The 16,484-nt window shown below is 37.0% G+C and overlaps 1 protein-coding gene across 2 annotated transcripts in view; it reads left to right on the top strand.

Annotated features, from left to right (window-relative positions):
* Window positions 1-16,484, top strand: part of LOC106872400 (membrane progestin receptor beta) — a 70,530-nt gene that overhangs the window by 12,954 nt on the left and 41,092 nt on the right. For both annotated transcript variants that reach the window (XM_052970229.2, XM_014919391.3), the window contains exon 2: window positions 13,108-13,196. The gene's annotated coding sequence lies outside the window, so the exon portion shown is untranslated. The remainder of the gene's footprint in view (window positions 1-13,107; window positions 13,197-16,484) is intronic.

The raw sequence follows: 16,484 nt of genomic DNA, 5'->3' as shown, positions 1-16,484 counted from the left end.
TAGTTTGGTGCTTTGATAATAATAATAATAATAATAATTATTATTATTGTTATTATTATTATTATTATTATTATGAGATGATGGTAAAAGTGATAATTGTACTAATGGTTTTGAAATTCAAAAAATGTTTTCAAGAACTTGAGAAAATTTCTCAAATGATTTCCCCAATATTCAACAATTTTAAATAGTTTTAAACACAAAGGTCTGAAGAAAAAGAACCTTAAAAAAAATGTATTCACAAAAAAAGTTTTTCTTTTCTTTTAAAACCTTGACACATCTTCAAAGAAATTCTCAAAATACCATTAAAAACAATCTTTCTTAGATAAAAGAGTTAAAATGGAAAATGAAAACATAATGGTGTGGAAAGAACAGCACATAAACTGGGATATGATGGAAGGTGATAATACAATAACAAGAATAATATATATAATATAGATTGTAAAACTACCAACATTTATGAATCTACAATAGTGATAACAATGGTTGATAATAGGGTTTTAATAAATATGATAAAAATATTGGAGGTTTGATGTATGTTAAAACTTGGTAGAGGTGGTGGGGTCTTTGTTTAAAGTATGTTTGTGTACCAACACATGCATGCTAGTCAATGTTGTCATGTTTTAAGGAAGTATCAGAGAATGTGGTGGCATAGGTGGATTCAAGAAATATTAAAATTAAGATGGAAGAGGAAATAGTTGTGAATATAAAATAGAGGATAAATTATGTTTGGGTGGGTAGAGGCTGGAGGAATTTCAGGAAGTCATTATCCATTAGGTTTCAACTTTTACCTTTTTTTGTGCAGATATTATGGTCAGTGCATACAAAATGATATCAACTCTGTTTTGAGTTTAGGGTGTTTTTTTTTGGAAATAAGATGACCATCTTTTCTGTGGTGCAGATATTGCAGTACCTGTTCTGTATATAAGACATCAAGTCTTATATACAGAACAGGTACTGAAATACAGAACAGGTACTTCACTATTTCATTGTAAAGTCATTTATGTTTTGAAGGTGTCATCTGAGAGGAAATGTTTAATCCAAAAAATATGAGATGGACGGAGACTTTTAGCAGAAGGCTTAACCAAGAGATTCACATGCTGAAATAAAGTGTGACAACATTGCTTTCAATGAAATTTCTAAAGGTTACTGGTTATTGGTGAAAGATATATATGAGAGTAGGGCTCCAGTAAACATGGATTTGTAGAAGTAGCCATACATACTGGTGGTGCCTGAGGATAGAAAAAGGACTCAAGATGATGTAGGAGATAATTCTTAATGACCACTTTCATCACTTTGAAATGTTGGAAGTGAGAGTATTAGGTTGTTAGTTGATGGTTTCAGAATCATTGTCTTTCATAAGAAAAAGACACATTGTAGCATGTTTCCAAATGTCAGGATAGGTCCTTACAGAGCTGAGATTGTAGAGTTTGGTGCAGATAGAAGTTAACTCTGAGGCATACTTCCTGAGGTGAGTGATTGGGATATCATCCCAGTGTTTCACCTATACTGTTGTGACCAGAAGCTGTTTTTACATTTGGTGTGTATGGTCATAGTTATAGTTACATCTACACACATGCGCACACACACACACATACACCTGCATATGCACAAATGAAGCACATCTGTGTTCACTCATATACACTTATATGTATATAAATATACCTTTGCATTCAAACTGTCCCCATGATCCATCTTCCCAACACTCATCCTTCTATCACTCTTCAAACTACAGCACAATCTCGATAGCTGTAATTATAAATTATTAATATTATTGATATGAGTGTAGAGATGCATATATTTCATCCTTCACATTTTTGAGCTACTAGTTTCCTCTCTCCATGTGGCACCTTCCCATGTCACCTTCTTCACATTCTCAATATTGGACACCATGTCATGTCGGCTATGCACCCCACCTCCCTTGTTCTTCACTCTCTCTATATATTCATTCTACATATTTCCGATCTCTATCCTTGTCAATGAGTACTCATCCCTGTCCTTCACACACTCCACATCATTTCCCTATTTCTGATCCATATAGTTTCATTTCAATGTTGCTTCCACCTCCCCTCTTTTGTACTACCACTTATCACCTCCTCTCTGGCCCACTTTTATTTCCTATTACCTATAACCCTGTATTCCCTACCTCTAACTATCGCTTGTTCACTTTTACTCTCTCAAACTTACCTGCTCTTCTGTCCCTATCCTTTTACCTTTTCCTCTGTCCCCATCCCACTCATTTATTTTTTTGTACCCTAAAAGTACATCCTAAAACCTCATCACCACCACCTTCTCTTTTTTTCTAGTCGAGTAGCCATGTATCTCCTCTACAGCCAGATACCTATTCTTATCTCTCAATCTCTCAATCATACGCTTATCTTTCAATACCTGACATAAATCACTTCCCTCATGCCCTTCATGCCCTTCAGTCAAGGGGGCTTGTCTTGTGACCTACTTGATGACCTCACTAATGCCGATGACATGAAAAAACATCCAGTGCACTTTGTAAAGTGATTGGCATTAGGAAGGGCATCTAGCCATAGAAACTATGCCAAAATAGACATTGGAACTCAATGCATTTCTCTGATATGCTGAATCCTATTAGACTGTCCAAACCAAGCCAGAATGAAATACAGATGCTAAATAATGCTGGTGAGATATACATACATACATACATGCATATATATATATATATATATATATATATATATGAAACTGGGGAAGTGAAGAAACATTTTGGGAGAAGTTTTTTTGAGTGTGAGTAATGTGAAATTAGATGCAAACTAGACAAAAAATGTGGAGGCTTTCTCAACAGAACACTGCATGTTTGGAAATGGCTGGCTGGAGGATTACATTAAGTTAATTAAGATCCTGTTGGCAGAGGACCAAAATCACTGGCTGTAGTCTGGGGGAGGCAGGAGAGTTTGCATGCTGTGCTATGATGCACAAATGCATCTATTGCATTTAAATGGTGATTCCCAAGTAGTTGTGATAGTGGGTAAAAGTTAACTAGTTAAAAGAGATGGGTGTGGTTTTTTTCAAGCCTTGAAGGCCATGTTCTTTATTTGTACTGTTACAGTACAGCTGCTTATGAACCAGCTGGGAAAGTTGAGGTTGGGTGTTGGTGTGTGTGTGTGTGTGTGTTATATATCATTCATCATCATAATCATCACCCTTTAACATGTCTTTTATGCTGACATGAGTCAGAGGGTTTGACAGGATCCAGTGAGTTGAAGGGCTGTGTCATGCTCCACTGTCTGCTTTGATACGGTTTCTACAACTGGATGCCCTCCTAATGCCAACCATTTTATCAAGTACTGGGTGCATTTTGGGGGTATACCAGCACTAGTGAGATCATCATGTAACTCTCAAGACAAAAGTGTCCTTCTGACTGAGAGGGAGGTGGCTTTGAGTTAGTTGTTGAGAGATTAAAAAATGGAAAGGGAAGAACAGAGCAGGTGTCTTGCTATAGAGGAGATACATAGCTACTTGGCAGAATATAAGAGTGGATAGAAGTAATCAGAGTGGTTTTGGAAAGAAAGATAAAGATGGTGGTGGTGACGAGATATCAAAGTAGGCTCTCAAAATACAAAAAGGTGTATAGAAGAGAGCACGAGGACAGAAGCGGGGAAGAGTGGGTAGAAGTGGCAGGAGTGTATAGGGAGAGCAAGGGACCATTAGAGATGGAGGGAGGGATTTGAGTGTGAATGTAGTGAGTGGTGAACAAGAGTGATGGAGTGATTAATGATAAATATGAGTTGAACAAATAGTAGAGGAGAAGAAGTGATGACTGACAGTATAGAAAGGTTGAAGAGCTACAAGGCTACTATTCCAAAGCCATACCAACAATCCAACAATACTAATCCACGTAGGAGTGGCTGTGTGGTAAGTAGCTTGCTTACCAACCACATGGTTCCGGGTTCAGTTCCAATGCGTGGCACCTTGGGCAAATGTCTTCTACTACAGCCTCGGGCCGACCAAAGCCTTGTGAGTGAATTTGGTAGACGGAAACTGAAAGAAGCCCGTTGTATATATGTATATGTATATATATATGTGTTTGTCCCCCAATATCGCTTGACAACCGATGCTGGTGTGTTTACGTCCCCGTAACTTAGCAGTTTGGCAAAAGTGACCGATAGAATAAGTACTAGGCTTACAAAGAATAAGTCCTGGGGTTGATTTGCTCGACTAAAGGCGGTGCTCCAGCATGGCCACAGTCAAATGACTGAAACAAGTAAAAGAGTAAAAGAGAGAGAGTATATAAAAACAGCCATACTGACAATCAAACAGACCTCCATCATCAGCTGGCCCACAGATATCATTATGATTTCGACACATAGGCAGTACCATTCAATCCAGCAGTGACAACAGCATTAAAATAAGTGTTTGGGAACAAACAAACCAAAGAAACCACAACTTTCAAACACATTTACCCAATGTACAACTGTATCGATAAATAAATTCAATAAGTAAATTACAGCCACTCCTAAATACATAACTAAACAGTGACAACTCTATTAAGTCATATATATATGTATATGTATATATAGGCACAGAGATGGCTGTCTGGTAATAAGCTTGCTTCTTAACCACATGTTCCGGGTTCAGTCGAAATGAGTGGCACCTTAGGCTAGTGTCTTCTACTACCACCTCAGGCCAACCAAAGCCACATGAGTGGATTTAATAGATAGAAATTGAAAGAATCCTGTCATATACATATATATATATATATTAGCAGAGATACTGGCCTTGCTCAAGATAACAATGGCATAGTTTTTTTATTGTTTTACTTGTTTTGTGACTGCAGCCATGCTGGAGCACAGCTGTTGGTCAAACAAATTGACCACAGGTTTATTCTTTGTAAGCCTAGTACTTATTCTACCATTGTCTTTTGCCGAACCGCTAAGTGGTGGGAACGTAAATACAGCAACATTGGTTGTCAAGCAATGGTGGGCGTACAGACACAGACACACACACACAAACACAAATATACACATATATATACGACAGTCTTCTTTCAGTTTCCATGTATGAAATCCACTCACAAGGCTTTGGTCAGCCTGCAGCTGTAATATATGTATATATATATATCCATACACACACACACACACACACACACACACACATATATCAATAGATATATATTACTCTTTTACTCTGTTACTTGTTTCAGTCACTTGACTGTCGCCATGCTGGAGAACTGCCTTTTAGTTCAAGAAATCAACCCCTGAACCCATTCTTTGTAAGCCTGGTGGCTATTCTATTGATATCTTCTGCCGAACCACTGAGTTACGGGGACGTGAACACACCAACATCAGTTTCTAAGCAGTGGTGTGTGTGTGTGTGTGTGTGTGGTGGGGAACAAACACAGACACAAATAAAGACATATAAATATATATAGGTATACAGAGCAGACTTCTTTCAGTTTCCGTCAACCAAAACCACTGATATGGCATTGGTCGGCCCAAGGCTAAAGTAGAAGACACTTGCCCAAGGTGCCACACAGTGGGACTGAACTCAGAACCATGTGGTTGGGAAGCAAGCTTCTTAGCACACAGCCTCGCCTGCACTTATATATATATATATATATATATATATATATATATATATATATATAATAAAGTAAAGTTGTGGAATACCGTACGAGTGGAAATATATATGAAAGAAGGTTTGAAAATGCACTTATTTTTTAAAAATATTTATTTACTTAACCGGTTTCACTTTTTTAGAAAAAGATTATCAAAAGTCTTTGAGAATAATAAAAAATGTTTAAAAACAGTTTGAGTATTAAAATGCATATATACATTCTTTGATGATAAAATATATTTAAAGTATAAAGCTTTGTATGAACTTTGTAGTGTTACATACTGATTGTCACACATTCTCTGATATTAAGGTGAAATTGTTAAAAACAGTGTATGAAAATACACATATGGAAAAATACATATACATATTCTTATACATATTCTTTGACAATCGAATAAAACGGCCACGCTCAAGATGGTACATCTTATGTGCCACCCGCACAAGAGCCAGTCCAGGGGCACTAGCAACGATCTCACTTGGCTTGCCGGATCTTCTCACGCACAGCACATTTCCAAAGGTCTCAGTCAGTAGTCATCGCCTCGGTGAGGCCTAATGTTCGAAGGTCTTGCCTCACCACCTCAGCCCAGGTCTTCCTGGGCCTCTACCTCTTCCACGGGTTCCCTCAACTGTTAGGGTGTGGCACTTTTTCACGCAGCTATCCTCATTCATTCTCACCACATGTCCAAACCACTGAAAGTGTAGCTGCTAGAATAAGAATAGCCTGGGCAAAGTTCAGAGAGCTCTTACCTCTGTTGGTGACAAAGGGCCTCTCACTCAGAGTAAAAGGCAGACTCTATGATGCATGTGTACGAACAACCATGCTACATGGCAGTGAAACATGGGCCGTGACTGTTGAGGACATGCGTAAACTCGCAAGAAACGAAGCCAATATGCTCCAATGGATGTGTAATGTCAGTGTGCATACTCGACAGAATGTAAGTACCTTGAGAGAAAAGTTGGACCTAAGAAGCATCAGTTGTGGTGTGCAAGAAAGACGATTGTGCTGGTATGGACATGTGGCAAGAATGGATGAGGATAGCTGTGTGAAAAAGTGCCACACCCTAGCATTTGAGGGAACCTGTGGAAGAGGTAGACCCAGGAAAACCTGGGATGAGGTGGTGAAGCATGACCTTTGAACTTTAGGTCTCACCGAGGCAATGACCGGTGACCGGGACCTTTGGAAATATGCAATACGTGAGAAGACCCAGCAAGGCAAGTGAGAGCATAATCTGTGACCTCTGCCAAAAGTGTAACCAGCTCACTTATTCATATCTTTACTTCATTGGACACTAAAAACCCTGCTTGCGAAGACCTGTTGGAGCAAGTGAAATCAAAATCATCATTGAACCATACTCGATGACTGGCACCTGCGCCAGTGGAGCACTAACGGCACTGTCTGAGCGTGTTCATTGCCAAAGCAGCTGTCTAGCACCCTTTGAGGGTGAACGTTACCAGCGTCGCCTTCTAGCACTTGTGCTGGGGGCACGTTAGAAAATCATTTGAGCGAGGTCGTTGCCAGTGCTACTGAGCTGGCACGTAAAAAACACCTTTTTGTTCATGGCCGTTGCCTGTACCGTGTGACTGGCCCTCGTGCTGGTGGCATGTAAAAGCACCCACTACACTCTCGGAGTTGTTGTCATTAGAAAGAGCATCCAGCTTTAGAAATTCTGCCAGATCAGATTGGAGCCTGGTGCAGCCTTCTGGCTTTCCAGTCCTCAGTCAAGTTGTCCAACCCATGCTAGCATGGAAAGCGGATATTAAACGATGATAATGATGATTATACACATGGAAATACATACATATATATATATATATATACACATACACATACACACAACATATATGTATATATATATACATAGATACACACAGAACACGTACATAGCTACACATACACACATACAATACATATATATACATGCACACATCTGTTTTTCCTTATTGAATTTTATTAGTAACTTTTTTGATGTTCTTCCTAAAAATTCTTCACACTGATGAGAACGACAATGCATAACTCTAGTTATAATTTTTATTATTATTATTTTCTTTTCTTAAACAATTGTATTGTCTTTTGAAACATGCGTATGTATTGAATTCAATTTTGATTTTAACATATTTTCTCCATTTTTATACTTGTTTATGGTATCTTTATACCTATAAGGAATAGCTTCAATATATATATATATATGTGTGTGTATACACATATAAAACATATATATATATATATATATATATATATATATATATATATGCATATATAAGAGCGCCGTCCGAGCGTGATCTCTGCCAGAGCAGCTGTCTGGCTTCCATGCCAGTGGCACGTAAATAGCGCCATTTGAGCATGATCGTTACCAGCGTCACCTTCCTGGCACTTGTGCCAGTGGCACGGAGAAAGATATTCGAACGAGGTCATTGCCAGTGCCACTAGACTGGCTCATGTGCAGGTGGCACGTAAAATACACCATTTTGAGTGTGGCTGTTGCCAGTACCGCCTAACTGGCAATCGTGCTGGTGGTACGTAAAAGCACCCACTACACCCTCAGAGTGGTTGGCGTTAGGAAGGGCATCCAGGTGTAGAAACTCTGCCAAATCAGATTGAAGCCTGATGTAGCCATCTGGTTCGCCAGTCCTCAGTCAAATCGTCCAGCCCATGCTAGCATGGAAAGCAGACGTTAAACGATGATGATGATGATATATATATGTGTACATATATAAATATATATATACATATATATATATATATATGCATATATATATATATATATATATAAACATATATATATATATATACACACACACATGTATATACATATGAATGTATATACATATATATATATATACATATACATGTATATATATATATATGCATGTATATATATATATATATATATATATGCATGTGTATATATATATATATGTACATGTATGTATATACCTGTTTATATATACATACATATATATATATATATATATATACATGCATATATACATGCATAAATACATACCATAGAAGAGTGAAAGTGTGTGAAGAAGAGAGAGAAGTTATGTGTTGATGTATGTGTACATTTGTGTGTGTGTGTGTGTATGTGAGGGAGAGAGAGTAACTAACAGCGTTCATCAAAAATAAAAATGTAAAATGAGATATAGTTTTCAAATTTAGGATGTTTTTGAAAGACACTATATTTTATAATCAGGTTATGTATACTTTCTCACATAACAATTAAAATATATTTATTTAAAGTCACTTATTTATCTATCTATCTATGGAAGGCAGGGTGTATGTGTGTACGCGAATGTAATTTATGCACGTGCACAAATTAGCACGCATGTCGCTCCAATTTTAGGACATTGGTCACGATCATGGCTGTGTTTTTTGTCAACTTATTTTCCCTGAGGCAGCTGTGGATAGTAGTAAAATTTGATTGAAAACCATAACTTTTACCAATTTCCACTTTGGTGAAATCCGTAAGTTTGCTAATATGAGTTAAGTCACCTGTCTAGCAATGGCAAGAAAGAAAAACAAAGGGTAAATTTTTAGATTAACACCCGCATGATTTTCACCAAGAAAAAAGAAAAAAACTCGGATTTTTTGTGTGGAATTAAATATCCTGACCTCCTTATGTGCTACAAATCCCTTATTTTGGTTCGGAAAAAAGGTCAGTAGGGCGAGGAAGGGAATAGGAATCATTGGAAATTTTTTTTTTTTTGTTGAATGAATTCCTGTGACCTCCTAATGTGCTACAAAACCCTTTTTTGGGTCCGAAAAATGGGGTGAGGTGAGGTTGAAGCCTCAGAAATTTCACCCCCACCCCTATTGATCATTTCCCCCATATGATTTTCAGTAAGGGAAAAGAAATAAAAATCATCTTGAAACTTGCTGCTCTTTGCTATCATGACATAAAAGCAAACTATTTTTGCATCGTATGGTTACGTTTGATGAAAAATGGATTCTTTTCAACACCTGCAAGCATTCTGCACAGTGGTCGGATAGAGACGAAGTGCCAAAACACAATCCAAAAAAGAATATTCACCAAAAAATTTTACTGGTGTCTGTTTAGTAGTCCAGCGCTGGTATCATTCATTACAGCTTCATGAGACCTGGTAAGTCAATTACAGCAGATGTATACATCAATCAACTGGATGAAATGATGAATGAACTTGTAATTAAACAGAGATTGGTCAATAGAGACAGACCAATTCTCTTGCAAGACAATGCTTGATAACATGTTGCACAAAGAATGCTACTCAAGTTACAGGAACTGAACTTGGAAGTACTCTGTCATCCACCATATTCACCAGACCTTGCACTCACGGTTTCCAGGCTTTAGACAACTTTTTCCAAGGAAAAACTTCAAATCTGAAGAAGATGCGAAAAAAAATTTCATGATATCATCACCTCTTGCTCTCCAGAATTCTTCACTACTGGCATAAATAAGCTACCAATAAACTGGCAAAATTGTGCTGATCATTTAGGTGCATACTTTGATTAACTGCATTGCTTTTTGTTGAGATAAAGTAAAATAAACTTTCAGTTCAAAATTGGACATTTCATTCTTAATGACCTGATATATATATATATATATAAATAAATAAATATATATATATATATATATATATATATATATATATATATATATATATATATATATATATATACATGGTAAACTGTGAATTTTATTTTTTAAAGCCATACCAGAAAGTGAAGAGAATGCAAATGAATGGCATCAAGTGTCTTAAAAAGGATCCTGGCACATAAAAATACCCATTGCACTCTCGGAGTGTTTAACATTAGGAATGGTATGCAGCTGTAGAAACCATGCCAAATCAGACAGAAATCTAGTGCAGCCTTCCAGCATGCCAGCATGGACAACGGTCATTAAATGATGATGATGACATATATATATATATATATATATATATATATATATATATATATATTATAAGAAAGACAGATAAGAAAGGAATAAATGATTAATCTTATGAAATTCTTTAGCTTACATTTGTTTCTGGTATAACATATAGTGGACTCATAGTTGAGTGCCTGAATAACACCTTATAGCTTCATCAGAGCCTTGAACACACACACACACATATGTGCGCACATGCACAAACCCACACACACACACACACACACACACACACAGAGGATGCTTTCTCATAGCTGATGTCATCCCCTGTATAAGCAATAATATAATTCTTTCCCAAATAAATTGCTCCAATGAAGCTATAAGATGCTATTCAGGCACTCAACTATATCGCATAGCAGAAACAGCCGTAAGCAGATGAAATTCGTAATACAATCATTTATCCCTTTGTCATCTCATTTTCTTATTACTGCTCTATACTTCTGAAGTATATGTATAGTGAGTTCTACACCAGGCTATTAGTCGCGCAATGCCTAAGCAAAATATTAAAACATTATATGTCTATGTGTGTGTGTGTGTGAATATATATATATATATATATATATACACACAGACACACACAGATGCACACACACACACACACAGAGGTTACATTTGGTATTTGTAAACTAATTATTTAGCGGTCCACAAATGGGAGGCAACGTAAATGTGCCAAATTATAACTTTATCTTTTAGACATATCTGCTGCATCAACATAGCAGGTTGCTGTCTGACACAGAAAATGAAAAGGCATGGTGTGTTCATAGCTTTTGGCCACCAATTACAATGGCTTGAGAATCACTAGCTTCTTATATGCAGTTAGGTCTTTCATATTCAGTTGTCAGGAAAGAGCTGAAGGCTTCAGCAGGGACATTTCATTGAAAGGAAAGATTAAGAAACACTCTCAGCTGTCAGAAATGCCAATTTTGGCCTGCAGGTTCAAGATATCATCAACGACAATCCCAACAGGCCACTGAAGGCCATCACCAAGCAAGAATCCAGTATCAGATTTCTGGTGATTGAAAACTTCAGTTATAAGTTTTATGTGATGAGCAGAGGATAGCTTTTGTCTGGCAAGGCCTAGGAGGACTGTGTGATCATGTAACATAAAGCTTTCTAGCTTCGATCTGAGCTTTCTAGACTGCTGTGCTTGGCGTATTATTGAGGTATGACTGGTCAGCAGCCCCATGGTACCAAGGACTCATTGAAGGTTGCTGTTGCTGTTGTGGAGGAGGGTGGTATGGGCAAGGACTATCTCACCCTGGCATTCAGTTACAAGTCATCATTGGAGCTGGTTTTGTGGAAAAGCCTGTTTCTTTGATGTTTTTAGCTGAATATGTGTGCTGTTTCTTTTTTTTTTTTTGCTTTTATGTGGAGGGTCTGTTTTGTTTTTTTTCTTTATTTTTATTGCTTTGCTTTCAGTTATGTATGTGTGTGTATGAGAGAGAGAGTGAGAGAGAGAGAAAGCAAGAAAATTAAAAAACTTTGAGCAATATGAATTATTTATTTTAACAGTGGAATTCAAAACAGATAAAGCTATAAATAATAGTATGTACAATATTGGCTTAAAAAAACAGAAACTCCTTGAATGGAAAAAGTCATCTTCACAGAAGATGTGGGTTTGAGTCCCAGAGACAATTTCCAAATTTTTCTTATCCAAGGGTTTTTTAAAAATTTTGTATACTCCCTACTATTATTTATAGTCTTATCTATTTTAGTTTCACTGCAAATGGCAGAGAAACAGTTTGATGACATTTTATTTAATTATAAGAAAATTCTATCACAACAAATTGTTTCATAACTTAAAAACATGTAAATCATTTAATCATTTAATAATAAATAAATTACTTACATACTTGCATTAATGCAAAATGCAAAAAATCCTACAAAATTATGTAGAATTTAAAAGCTATATCCTCAAACTATTTCTCTGTCATTTATGATTTTTACACTCATTGTTTTCTCTTGTATCGGACTATATATCCTCTATGTTTTGTAGAATGATACATTAAGGAGCTTTTTTTTATGGGTACTGCCAGATCACTTGAATCCATATATTGTGACTTAAATTTACACACACACACACACACACACACACACACACACACACACACGCGCGCACATACATACACACATACATATATGTACACTCGTACATATACATGCATATCTGTCTACCCATCTATTTCTCTATCTCTCTCTTTCTCTGTCTATCTATCTATTTATATATATATATATATATATATATAATTAAAACATAGGCTAAAAAATCATATATTAATTAATATCGATTTATTACCAGGAAGCTAGCACATTTAAAGAATCAGAGAGATTCAGAAACAATATCTGCGATCTCAGGGGATTAAAGTATATTTTTATATATAACGTTGACCACTAAAGTGGACATTTAATGTGCTAGAAATAGACCACATCTTATGTCTACTAAGACCTAAATTCTTCTCATATATGTGTGTGTGTGTGTGTGTATATATAACCCCCAGGGGGTGTGTTATATATATATATATATATATATATATATATATATATATGTTTTTATCATGTACATAACTGTTGACTAGATTTTCTAATTCTCACATTTACAATGTGTTCTTGGGAATAGGTTCTCATCAAGACAATACCCAGTTTGTTACCAATCCTATTACCATGAAGAGGGACAAGCCCCTAATTTCCAGCACGGTTGACTTCCAAGTACGTAGAATTTTTTTCTTTTATCATTCTTTATTGTTTACAAAAAAATAATTTTTAAAACACTTGATGCCATTTACATGCATTCTCTTCACTTTCTTGTATGGCTTTAAAAAATAAAATTCACAATTTACCACTTTGAGGGCCACCAACTGTAGGTTAAAAAGAAGGACCTGCAGACTAATTAACTGAAACTGATGTTGTTTTACCCTCTGTCAGCCCCAATCCAGCAGATCTATGATCAAGGATGTCTCATAGGTGACCGTCCTGTCTTATTTTCTTGTTACTATTTTGTATTGCAATATTCATGTCCTTCTATCAAGATAGTAGGGTGTGTTTGAAGGAAATTTAGCTGTTATTTCTTGCAAATTGTTGAGAAACTCTGTAGAGGTATCTTCTTTACTAGTTTGTCACATACTTATTATTAATTAAGTATGTGACACAAACAAATTCCAAAACACAGTCTTTTGTGATTCTACAATATTAATATTTGTTGACACATTCTTCTTGGGATTCAGTGAGACAGTTTATTAAAATAAATATAGTGATACTAAAATGCATGCACACTTTCCATTTTCCATACACTTACACACACACACACACACACACACACACACACACACACACACACACACACACACACACACACACACGTATACACACATGCACACACACATGCATGCACACACACAAAACATACACACCTAAGTTATCCTTAAGTGTAATATAGGCACCCTGCAAAGCAATGCACAGAAGTTCCTCCATCGACAACAATATCATACATAGATTAGCATTGGGCCTCTAGACTCCTAAACAATTGTCCAGTATGCCCATGCCATAAGAGAGCACTGAGATACAAATATATATATATATATATATATATATATATGTGTGTGTGTTTTGGCACTCCGTCGCTTACGACGTTGAGGGTTCCAGTTGATCCAATCAACGGAACAGCCTGCTCGTGAAATTGACGTACAAATGGCTGAGCACTCCACAGACACGTGTAAACCTTAACGTAGTTCTCAGGGATATTCAGCATGACACAGTGTGACAAGGCTGGCCCATTGAATTACAGGCACAACAGAAACAGGAAGTAAGAGTGAGAGAAAGTTGTGGTGAATGAGTACAGCAGGGTTCGCCACCATTCCCTGCCGGAGCCTCGTGGAGCTTTAGGTGTTTTCGCTCAATAAACACTCAAAACCCCCGGTCTAGGAATCGAAACCGCGATCCTATGATCGCGAGTCCGCTGCCCTAACCACTGGGCCATTGCGCCTCCACTATATATATATATATATATATATATATATATATATATATATATATATATATATATATATATATATATATATATATATATATATATATATATATATATATATATATATATATATATATATATATATATATATATATATATATATATATATATATATATATATATATATATATATATATGTCTTATGTTGAAGATGATTCCCATGCTTTCCCTGATGAGAAGGTTAAAATTTTAATATCAAAGATCCCTATGGATCACACAGGTTGTAATCCTTTGAAACATATGTAGGAATAAAGTATGCAATTATAACATGCGTTTTCTCCAATCATTAAATTCTTAAATATACTCAAATACCCAAAATTTCAAGGAGTTCCTGCCTTAAAAACAGGAACTAAACCACAGTTATTTTGTGTTCTTTGCTACATTGGTTTCTATTAACCCATTTATTCTATCAGAAGAATTTTTATTCATTAAGATAGAAGAAATACACATAATTATATATATATATATATATATATATATATATATATATATGTATATCATCATCATCATCATCATCATCATCGTTTAACGTCCGCTTTCCATGCTAGCATGGGTTGGACGATTTGACTGAGGACTGGTGAAACCGGATGGCAACACCAGGCTCCAGTCTGATTTGGCAGAGTTTCTACAGCTGGATGCCCTTCCTAACGCCAACCACTCAGAGAGTGTAGTGGGTGCTTTTACGTGTCACCCGCACGAAAACGGCCACACTCGAAATGGTGTCTTTTATGTGCTACCCGCACAAGCCAGTCCAGGGGCGCTGGCAACGATCTCGCTTGAAAATCCTACAGGAGCCAGTCAGGCGGTACTGGCAACGGCCACGCTCAAAATGGTGCATCTCATGTGCCACCCGCACAAGAACCAGTCCAGGGGCACTGGCAACGATCTTACTTGGCTTGCCGGGTCTTCTCACGCACAGCACATTTCCAAAGGTCTCGGTCAGTAGTCATCGCCTCGGTGAGGCCCAATGTACGAAGGTCTTGCCTCACCACCTCAGCCCAGGTCTTCCTGGGCCTACCTCTTCCACGGGTTCCCTCAACTGTTAGGCACTTTTTCACACAGCTATCCTCCTCCATTCTCACCACATGTCCATACCAGCGCATATATATATATATAACTATATATAATTATACTCTCCCTAACACTGTTCCCTGTATGTAGGCCCTAATGCATCTCCACCATCATCTCTTTTTCTCTCTTTCTCTCTCTCACACACACACACCCACTCTAACTCTCTATCCTTCTCTCACCTTTCTTCTCTTTCCTTGTTCTACTTGGGTAGCCAAGTGTCTCCTCTGTTGTAAGACAACTATCTCTGTCCCTCTGTCATACTCTAACCTCTCACCAGGCACACTGCCCCTTCTCTCAGTTCCACTCCCTCTCTCAACCAAGAGGTCTTTGTCTTGCTAGTTACTTGGGAACCTCGCTGGTACCAGTATCACACAGAAAGCACCTGTGCTAGTGCAGCCCTCTGGCTTGCTGGCTCCTATCAAACTGTCCAACCCATGCCAGCATGGAAAACAGACATTAAATGATGATGAGGATGATTATATATATATATTTGTATATATAACTTATATAGTGCCTTTATAAACATGGCTAATTAGGCAGTTTCTCTGTAGATTGAAAACATGATGAACAACCTTAATTGATTTTCAAATCTAATTGGATTCTCATCAGTGGGTTCTACATCAGTTTGATCAATCCAGAGAAGCAAAAAGCCAATCTGTTTATATACTCAACAATCACAGTAGCCATATATATACATGTGTGTGTATGTATATATATAAATGAAGATGCAGGCATGGCTATGTGGTTAAAATGTTTACTTCCCAACCACATGGTTTTTGGTTCAATCCTACTGTCCTACTGTGTGGCACCTTGGGCATGTGTCTGCTATTATGGCCCTAGGCAGACCAAATCACTGTGAGTGGATGTGTTAGACAGAAACTGAAAGAAGCCTGTTATAT

Source organism: Octopus bimaculoides, chromosome 8 (genome assembly GCF_046866305.1).
Source record: "Octopus bimaculoides isolate indiv1 chromosome 8, ASM4686630v1, whole genome shotgun sequence".
NCBI classification, from domain to species: domain Eukaryota; kingdom Metazoa; phylum Mollusca; class Cephalopoda; order Octopoda; family Octopodidae; genus Octopus; species Octopus bimaculoides.
Note: the sequence above shows the minus strand (reverse complement) of the source record. Positions and strands in the feature narration are given on the sequence as shown.